At 32.0% G+C, this 11,183-nt stretch overlaps 1 long non-coding RNA gene across 1 annotated transcript; it reads right to left on the minus strand.

Moving 5' to 3' along the window:
- Positions 1 to 369: 369 nt before the first annotated feature.
- LOC105958660 (uncharacterized) lies at positions 370 to 2,795 on the minus strand. Its single transcript, XR_001172896.2, has 4 exons — positions 2,615 to 2,795; positions 1,625 to 1,795; positions 638 to 732; positions 370 to 522 (listed from the first exon to the last, which is right to left on the minus strand). It is a non-coding gene; the product is annotated as an uncharacterized LOC105958660 (long non-coding RNA).
- Positions 2,796 to 11,183: the final 8,388 nt, after the last annotated feature.

Genomic DNA, 11,183 nt, shown 5'->3' on the forward strand with positions numbered 1-11,183 from the left:
GGTTACTAAATGAATATATATGTAGTGACCATATTTTATGGTTGATATATAATATAAATTTGGCGGCCACATTTTTTGGTTGCTATATAGTATACATTTAGTAACCGTATCTTTTGGTTGCTAGATAATATACATACACTGACCATATTTATTTGGTTGTTAAGAGATATGCATATAGTGACCACGTCATTAATCGCAATAGGTTTTACATAGTTTCAACAATTGTTACATTTACTGGCCAATTCTAACCAGATATGCCTGTAGAAAAATGACTACAAATATATTGCCAACTATTTTTTAAGAATAATAAAAAAGAAATATATAATAATTGATTGTTAAATTGTACATACTAGTAGCCAGTACAATTAATTGTTGCACAGTAAATTAAATACATGGTGAATTTATGTACAATATCATTCAAACAATAGTTGCAAACTAAGTTAAACTAACAACTACAATGATGAGATCTGCAATAGACATCCGGAACTCGGTCATAAACTTTGCCTGCCTCTTTATGAATAACTGAAATTTGATGCAAAAGAAAAAAAAAAACCCATAAGGTTACTAGTAACCAGGAGGCCAAGTTCAATGAATGTATCACAAAAAAACACAATGAAAATGTGCAACATCAATTAACCTTTTTTTGTTGTCCGTTGAGAGTATATACTTCATGACCGTAAGGTTTGTCAACAATACAACATTCCAATGAATTCCAGTAGTGGCCATGATATCCTGAAATAAACATAAGAGAGAAATTTTATTTGCCAGAATAACCATTGCCCCTATTTATCCAATCACAGTTAAAAGATCAACAACATTCAGATAAGTATATCAGCTCATAGCTCTTAATAGATACAAAATAAACTTTAAGTGATATGTATTGGCAACATCAAAATATGTAAATTTCTAAAAATATTTCTAGTAATCACCTAAGCTGACAATCATTTCCTTAATCACATATTATTTAGTTCAACTTGTACTATTTTGGCAAAAAGACATTAATGCACTTTGCACATGGTAACATGTAATGTATTAGCTAAATCATTGATTAACCTATCTCCTTTTTGGACTGCTTTCTTAATATATCAGACCCTTTTATCATCCAATGGTGTGAAGTGGCGCAATAGTATAGCTTCTTTATCTAGATAAGTAGCAAAAATGACACTTCTAATTTACTAACAAAAGTATAATTTTCTTTGAACAAGCTAAATTTCACTTTCATTTGAGAAATACAAAACCTTCACGTACCATACTTAGACATGGCAGATTAAGGCTACTTAATCTACAGTTACATAGATTAATATTTCATGTCAAGTTAAACAAGAATGTTCCTCCACAATTAGGAAAAAAATAAGTATAATACAATGAACAAGCAAAAATTTGCAAAACTTTATTTCCAACTACATTCAAGATGTTACGGGTATATATGCATCATATGCCAACGTATAAGACTCTAAATATTTGGCGAGAAGCCCATTATAACCTAGAGTTTTGATTGTCTCAAAGAAGCCTAATATGCTAGAAAAATCATTTTCACACCCAACGGAAATAGGTTTTCTCTGCTGATACAAAAATAAATCAAGTAATATGTCTTGGCAAGATCAAAATAAGTAAAAGTATTCACCTGGGCTCACATTCGTTTCCCGGGAAATATATTGATAGATCCACTTGTATTCTTTGCCAAAAGAAAGAATGCACTCTGCTCATGGCAACTTGTGGTGTCTTCACTAAATCTTTAATCACTCTCCCTTTGAACCACTTTCTTCGTGTATCAGAACCTCAATGACTTCTTTATCTAGACTAGTAGCCAAATAATTTTTATTTCAAGTTAATAACGAGAGTACATTTTGCTTTCACAAATTACATATTTTTTTTAATTTAAAAATGATAAAACCTTCAAGAACCATGCTAATACATAGCAAATTAAGACTAAAAACTTAATATATCATGTCGGGAGCTAAACAAAATATTCATCTACAAGCAGGAAAAAAATCATTATTATTTGGTTAACATTAGCTTGAACAAGAAACAAGCAATATTCTGTAGAATTTATCTCAATTAACATACAAGATGTAATAGATACTTAGAGATACTATCCACTATATAAGATTCTAAATTAAAACCCAAGATTCGAGATATTAGAGAATGCCAAAAGCGTCCTACATGGTCCCCAAAATAAGTTGTACGAAGAACGAATGAACAAATATTACAAGATCATAGAAATTTCCCCAAAATACTTAACAAATAAAACTAGTAATGTTTAAAAAATCAACAGTAAGAAACACAGTGTCAGCAGAGAAAAAATCCATTTATTGCATTATTCACATAACCCACAAATTGGGAATCATGAAGAACCTGCTAAATCACGAAAAAAATACGCTTCAGTGGGCTACAAAGGGGCCGACAAAGAAACAACACGAGGAGAAGTTATCTACGAATAATACTGATTTTAATCGATGGGACGAGGGTGAGACGAATAGCGGGAATAGTTCTGATAGTGAACTGCACAAGGATTTTGAATTAGAAAACAACGTGGATATAGGGATCCTAGCATCTTTCAATTGAAAACCCTATAGAAAATTCGACTGAGATAAAATATACAATGAATACTCACCAGATACGAATCGATTGCAGTACCTTTTGGGTGTTGGGCCTGGGTGTTCCTTTTCCCTTTATTATTGGTTGACTGCGTAGTTCGATGGTGGACGAAGGTACTGCAACGGTTGCATATAAAAGAAGGTCCATTGATGTAATAGAAGAAAAAGAAGGAAAAATAAAAACTGGCATAGGGCTGTAGAGATGGTGGAATGTTTCGGATCTTTTGACCTTTAATTTTACCCCTTCATTCATTATCTTGATTTATAATTATAATAATCAATATTTTATTTATTTTAACTTTTATAATTATATTAAGCATGTTTTAATAATGTAAATAAATATGTAACATTCTAGTTTGAAAAAACTAATTAGTATTATTAAATTAAATTCAAAAATACAAATTTATAATCAATTCTTTTAATTTTTTTATATCGCATCTATATCTAATTTTTTTAATTGGATTGCATTTGAAATACTATGTAATTCATTTTGAATGATTAAATATTGATTCCATTATTCTTGTTGGTTGAAAATATTTAAATGATAGAAATCATAAATACGAAACTAATATAAAAGAATTACAAAGTAAATGGTTTTTTTGTAAAATTACAAAATTTGACTGAAACATAATTGTTAATAAATTTAATTAAATATAGATGAATTAAATTATAATTTTTATATCATCTATATAAAAGGTGGTTGCTATTAATATATGATTAGCCACAATTTACTTGGTTGCTAATGATCACCTAAAAAGACTTTTAGTAACCATTGAATATTTTTGGTTAAATTGGTCACTGTTATTATTTATTTACAGTAACCACATAAACTTGTCGCTAAAAGCTCCAATTTTGGTGGTTAAAGGTCTATCGATTTATAGTGACCATTTACAGCCACCAACGATTGGTTGGTCGCAATAAAATTTAAGCACCTCAATTTTTGTTACCAAATTATTTTTGGTCGTTAAATGTATACATTCAGCGACCATTTTGGTATCGTCACTAGGAATTTGGTCGCTAAAACTAGATTTTCTTGTAGCCCCGCTACGGTGCTTACGGTTATTTGGCAATGGTCTCCCAAGATACAACGGCTAACTCGGCATATGAGAACTCAAAATCCCGAGTACAACGAACGTTACTTTGTGTCTCAAACTCTCGAATCGAATACGGAGAAGATATTTTATGAAGAATATTTTCGGGCTAAAGAAAGAAGAATTCCATAGAACAAAATTATGGAATTGAATTGATTTTTATGTTGTTATTAAATCAAACATGTGGAGTTTCTATTTATAAGTTTCCAATGGTTGTGATTAATGAACACAACCATGGTTGTCAGAACCGGACCGGACCGCCCGGTCCGACCGGTCCGACCGCGAACCGGCAGTAAAGCGGTCCGGTTCAACCACCAAAACCGGGAAAATCATAAACCGGAGGGAACCGGCGATTCGGTCATAAAACCCGGTTTTTATCAAAATGTTGCGTGCGGCTGAAATATAATGGATCTCGTTGTGGGTGGTCGGAGTTTGGTGCTTGGTGGCCGGATCTTGGTGTTGGGTGGTCGGATCTTGGTATTTGGTAGCCGGATCTTGATGTGTGGTCGAAAAATTTAGTAACTGAGAAGGAGATTGGGATCTTGTGAGAAGACAAAAGGTGAAGACGGGACTCTGCAATTGCATCTATTTGCGTCAAGGGGAAGAAGAAAAAAAAATAGTAGAGAGAGAAAGTGAAGATTGAAGAAGATGGGTCACGTGGAGAGAGAAAGAGAGAGAGGAGAAATAGATTAAAAACAAATGTTTATTGAAATTTTTTAAGAAAAAGTAAGAAATTAGTTGGAAAAGTGGGTTAGAGAAAGAAAATAATTATAGAAAATAATATTTTTAAAGTATTAAAATTAATAAAATAACTAAAAATTAAAAAAGTAAAAAACCCGGTCGAACCACGGTCGAACCGGTTGGACCGTGACCCAACTAGTCATCCGGTTCTATGGCCGGTCCGGTTCTGATAACATTGAACACAACCCTTAAGAAGTTAAACAAGTGAAGAGGTGTGGCCACACCTCTTCATATTGTCACACCTATTTGATCAAATAGGTGCCTAAAAATATTTTTTTATTTTCATTCAAAAAATCATTTTATTTTAATAAATAAGTAAATCCGATGATATACCGCTAAGGAAGGTTCAAAGACAAAAGCTACCTATCCCATTGCAATAGTATCCACTTGAACTCTAGATAAAATCCATCGTTTTTCGTTAGTTTCATTTATGTGGGGGATTGTTGGAAATTTTATTTATTAAAATAAAATTATTTTTTGAATAAAAATTAAAAAAATATTTTTGGCGGATTGGGTGGGGAGGAAATGGTGCCCATAACACGGACAATAGGCTGCCGATTTGGGGAGATTTATGCTTTAATATAGTATTGGTTTTGAGGTGGATGTCGTGAGCACATCTCCGAAGCCGTAGCCGTCGCCGACCAAGGTATCGTCTCTAATTTCCATCTCCATACTTCAATTCTTGGTCAGGAAGAGAGAGATGGAGGAAATTTATGTAGCTTGGAGAGAAACCGAATCAAACCGTTGCGGAGCATAGGGCAGAGGCAACAAAGATGGTGTGGAATGTGGAGGAGGAGGATGTGTTGGTGATTGCTGTTGGAGGTGGGTGCACGGTGGTGTTATTGAAGAAGATGACTTATTTTATTTCTTTTTTCTTTTTATTACTTTATATTTAGTATATATACATTGTGTATTATCTTTTGTTTATAAATTTAAAGTAACTATTTTGTTATTTTTTTTAATAATTACTAAAATTAAGGGTAATGTAGCATATTTTTTATAAGGATAATATAGTCATTTCATTAAAGAAAATAAAAATAAAAAACTACATGTTATTATATCATGAATACACATTTGTGTTCATAAATTCATTATGCGAAAACCATGTACGCACTATGTCTTAAAACCTTCATTTAATAAGCTGCAACCAAAGAAAAAAAGGAACATTTTTATGTGGAATATAAATATAATAATCATCACTTGATAGACATGGAGGATTGGTACTGCTACTCTGCGTTTTTTGTTTTTTTTTTGGGTGTTATATTATCACATTACGCAGTTTTAAATATTCTGTGGGAAGTTTTTTTTTTTCATATCGTGTAAACTTAAAAACCGCTCAGGAGTTGAAAAAATAAAATACAATGAAAACGAATTGAATTCATCTTGTGGTGAATTTTCTTCATTGGATTTTTTCTGCGTAGATCCTGACCAAGCATCTTTATTATTCTAGGTTTAGGGACTATATCTCTTTGACCAGTAAACCCATCTATTTAATATTTATTATAAAAAATAAATGAAACATTCACGTATATGACAATATTACCCCCAACCCTTTATACCCAATTCTTAATTGTAACCCTCATTTAACCAATTTTGTCCACAAAAATCCAATTTTTACCACAAAAATCCAATTTTGACTTTTCTTTTTCCATTTTTTTTTTTCAAAAAAAATTTATTTGCCGCCGGATTCCGGCATTGACAATGAGTGAATGACACGCATGAAAGAGAGTGTGGGGGGGGGTGTATGGCTTTGAATACTAATTATAAGGGGGTTTTGGCCACATAATTTTTTCCAGGTTATTTTTTGGGCTTTCGACATTACACAAGGGGTTTTTGACCTTAATTAATAAAATAAAACTTAACCAATAGGATACATAGAGAGATGGTCGATTTCTTTCTCTACAAAGAAAGCGGTTTTTATCTGTTAGGAGGATTTTCATTTCTATACAAAGATCGAAATTAGAGAGAATAATTCTTCTAAGAGAGAAAAACCGTATATCGTACAACTTTGAGGGTTACCGTCAAATACTTTTTTTGTAAATAACTAATAAGTAATAACTTAGCTGTTGTCTATTGTACAACTTTTTGGGTTACCGTCAAATATACCTCTCTTTTGTAAACAACTAGTAACTTACCCGTAGTATATCATGCAATTTTGAGGGTTACCGTCAAACGTGCCTCTCTTTTAGTAACTTACTCGTCCGTTGCATGGGATTAGAAAAATAATAACGCCGAATAAAATTTAACTTATTCAACAATCCCATAGAAAATTCCATCAATTTATTTCACCCAAGACAAAGGATTTCTGCATACGACAAATTGCGCCTTATACAACTAACTGTAGCAGCCACTAAAGAAGGAGAAAGATCTTACGGAAATTCCACAATGTTGGTGTTTTAGTTCGTGCGATGCACGAGATTATTTTCAAAAGCGGTAATATGTTATATCCACTAGTTGGGAAAATATTTTGAACTAACTACCATTGAATTTAATGACATTTAACAATAATATTAGTGCATTCACACTAATATTAAATATTTTTTAAACTTTGTTTTTCAATTTTTTTCAACAACCAACATAGTAATATTAACACAATAACATTAATGTGTTAACAACAATATTATTGTCTCAGACAGTAGTATTATTACCCAAGACAATAATATTGCGGACCAAGACAGTAATAAGAGCAACTCCAACGGGGTTATTAAATGGGTTATCAAACCCATTAACCTCTATTTGACTCCCCAATTTTAAAAACTATGTTCTCCAATGAGGTTATTAAAATAGAATTCTATTTTGATAACTCATCCATCCGGAAGTAAAAATACATCCCAAATTAATAATTATCAAATATTCTCCTAAAACATAGGAGCATGTGAAAAAAGAAAAACCTCAACAAAATTGAGTTTTCTTTTCTTTACTTAAAAATCTCAACAGAATAAAATTAAATTCTCTACATATTCTACAAATTTCCACCGGAAAAAAAATCTCAAAAGTATCTCAACACAATTTTTTTTTTCTCTAGAGTTTCAACAAAGTTCCACAGAAAAAAATCTCTCTCTCTCTCTCTCTATATATATATATATATATATATATATATATATATATATATATATATATATATATATATATATATATATATATATATATTATTTTTTCTGTTTTCAAAAGGTAAAAACTTGATTAATATTGATTTTGAGAATAGTTTACCAGAAAAATTGGTTTATATGATTATTTAAAATAGATTAAAAAATAAATAATATATGAATAATCATAAATTTGTTTGATAATTGTTTTTTGATATTTGTGGTTGGAGTTCACTAGTTGCATAGAGATATCAAAGTATAATTCTGGTTATCAAATGAGTATTTGGTAACCCCATTTGATAACAATGGGTTGGAGTTGCTCTAATATTAACACAATCATATTATTGAAAAACGTTTTCAGAAAAAAGAAACATCAAGAAAACAAAAGGTCAACGGTGGTTGACCGGTGGTCACAAACGGTAACGGTCAAAATTGGGGTTAAAATTGGGTTATAAGTCAAAATTGGTAAATTAGTGAAACTGAGGGTAAATTAGGGTTTAAATCATGAAATTGAGGGTGAAATAGGGTTTCAACGAGTAAAGGGTAATTTTGGTAAACATGAGAGAATTTTCTTTAGTTGCAAATAAGTGTTGGATCAGTGGATATATTTGCAGGATTAAAAAGTAGGGTGTGCTTTTTTTAATAAAGTCCTCTTGTCATGGGTTTACTTACAATTCACCAATAAAACTATAATATTAATCATTAATGGATACTAATATGCTGGTAAAGTTTTACGTTTATTACAACTCACCCTCCCTCAAGAAATTCTGACCTCAAATTTTTACGGTTGATACAACCTATTCTTCTTAAATAAATTTGGTACTCGAAAAATTTTCACAGCCTATCCTCTTTAATGAAATTTGGTGCTCAGATTGCACCACATATCTTAATAAGCGAACAATTCTAGATACTATAAACACCTACAAATGACTTGTAAACTATTACAAATATTCAAATCATTATGATGTGCTTCTTCCGTCCCAAACTAAATAAATATATCATCTAAAAACACTACAACGAGTTGGTCCAGCTAAGGCTGAAAGATTCTATTCACAAAGTCACTAAATATTGTAAAACATTAGTCAATCGAATATAACGAGAAACATTTAGATCTTAGTGTCCATGTATAGTTCTAACGTTTGTCTATAGATATATGTTGGTGATAATACCTACACGCAAGTGCACATATCGACAAGTAATATAGTGGACAATTATCGATCCCGGGCCCACAAGGAATATTCAACTATCTAATCCTAAGCACTAAATTGTCCCTACTATTTCAAGATCATCCTATGCACTCGAATTTGGAGTTGATTTAACAAAATTATAAATTCAAATAAAGTAAATTATAAAACGCAAATAAATAAGATGCAAGAGTAAGTAAACAAATAAAAATGAAGATTAATCAAGTATACAAGCCCAGGATTTTCGATTCTCCCTATGTTATTAGTCATCCCAACCCCTTCATTTATGCAAGCAAATAACTCAGACTACTAACCAAAGAAGCTAATTTAATCATAACTCGCTTCCGCATGTATTACAATTCCACTATTCAAGACCAAATTACTATATTCCTATGCAATTCAATCAAGAATAAATCATTAAACACAAATCTCAATTATGGCTACCTAAGGTGTTAACTATACTCCTATGCTAACGCATGCGACATTGACTAGAAGGTTCTTCAACAACAGTTCTAATTATTATACCGATTTTCCGATTCAAATTAAATAATAACAATAAAGCACATAAAGTGATCAAGTTCATGCGCTTAATAAAACAAGTAGAAGAAGTCTTTCGGAATTAATACTGGCATAAAATCATGGAAAAATGTTCACAAATCTCACATAGGGTTCAAATAAAATCCTCGAATATAAAAGTTTATCTATTCATAATTATATTCAAAAACAAAATAAACTTCATAAAAGCAAGAAATAGAACTATGCTTGAATCTTTGAGTTTCTTTATCTTTGCGTCTTGATTGTCGCTCTAAAATTGGTTACTTGATCAATGGTGATTTTCGTGCAGATCAATTTCTCTTCATATGGTGACCAAGACTTGGTAAAAATCAGGAGATTCCTTGTATAGATCAAATTTCATTAATGCGTAGGGACGTCGTCTGAGACGGCCGTCCGTTCGGACGGGCGTCTGGAAATGTGTGGGGTTCTGCCAAGCTTTCCTCCACCAAACGGCCATCTGGTTTTGCAGTTCATTTCTGGGACGGCTGTCCAAAGCTACTTAGTGTACTTCTGCCTGTTTTTTTTCATTCTCGCCCGTTTTTTACAGTTTTGAACTCCCAACGTCCGTTTCTTCAAATTCACACCTAAAACACAATGATCAAGTCTTTAAGCACGATATAATTAATAAATTCTAATAAAAATCCTTGTAAGAGAATATGATTTTGGTGTCAAATCTACACGCCAGTCAATTCAATAAATAACATGTGCCTTTAAGTAGATCAAATAAAGCAATTTATTTTAGTAAATGCTATTGATCTCTGATATTAACCATGTGTATCTTCATTCCCATAGTTAATGAGCATAAGTAAATAATGATCAACATATAAAAAAGAATCAACCACGGGCTCCCATGATGAATTACTGGGGCAAAAAAATTTCATTTCAAGTGATTCCTGAAGTTGCACCTTCAACTAATTCAATTATGTCCAAACCTATATAAACCATAATAATACCATCTATCCAAAATAAGATCAATAGAAAATGCAACTTTACATTGAAATTTTGTCACACTCTATAAATGAAAATACTTTACGAGAAACTACATTCATCACTGTTGGGGGTCGAATTGGCATAGTACGCTAAATGACATGGGCCGAGCTGGATCATCGGAAGGATGAGGCCTAATTTGAAATCCCACCTTGACCAAGCAACCTTAGATACGATTTCAAAAGAACTATTTTCGTATCAAGAAAATCCTATACCTTGAGGAACACACTTTCAGTCGAGGAATGAAGGAGAATCATTTGGATTGATCTCATGTACATCTCAGATCCACCACCGGCCCAGCTAGGTCACTAAGCCATAGATACGGTTTATCTATGGATCATAACCGAAATCCAGAAGATCCCTAGACAGGTGGAACTCGGGAGATGAATTGAATGAATTGTTAGATGAAATGAGGGAAACACAAAAGTCAAAAGACTGGATAATTTGTTGTTTATTCACTTTTTGTGTGAATACATAGTTCCAAAATATTCACGGCTGGCTAATCTCTGCTATTTTGTGCGTGGAATTTGTTAAAAGCATTGCTGTTGATCATGAATTAATGAAGCTTAAAATGTTGTTTTTTTCTATTTTCTGCTATTTTGGTTTTCAATTGGAAAGTATTCATATAACTTTTCATTTAACTATTGTATCACTATTTTCTATATTTCTCATTTGTTTACTTGGTTAGGAACCATTGTTAAACGAAGTGGTCGTGGTGTAAGCAGAGGCTTAAATCTGGACAAGATAGTGAAACAGGTAATGCTTTATAATGTTGTCAAACATGTAATAATAAGTTCTTGAAATGCATGATCTTTTTTTCCAGAGCGAAAAGATGAAGATTGTGTTCAATCCTCATGAGAAAATACCGTCTCAAAATGAGGAAAAAATTTCTGAGGGTATAGGAATTGCGGTAAGAACATGTGCAGAACTTGAAGGCGTATC

The sequence above is a fragment of the Erythranthe guttata genome, chromosome 11 (assembly GCF_056151865.1).
Source record: "Erythranthe guttata isolate IM_541 chromosome 11, IM_541, whole genome shotgun sequence".
In the NCBI taxonomy this organism is placed as follows: Eukaryota; Viridiplantae; Streptophyta; class Magnoliopsida; order Lamiales; family Phrymaceae; genus Erythranthe; species Erythranthe guttata.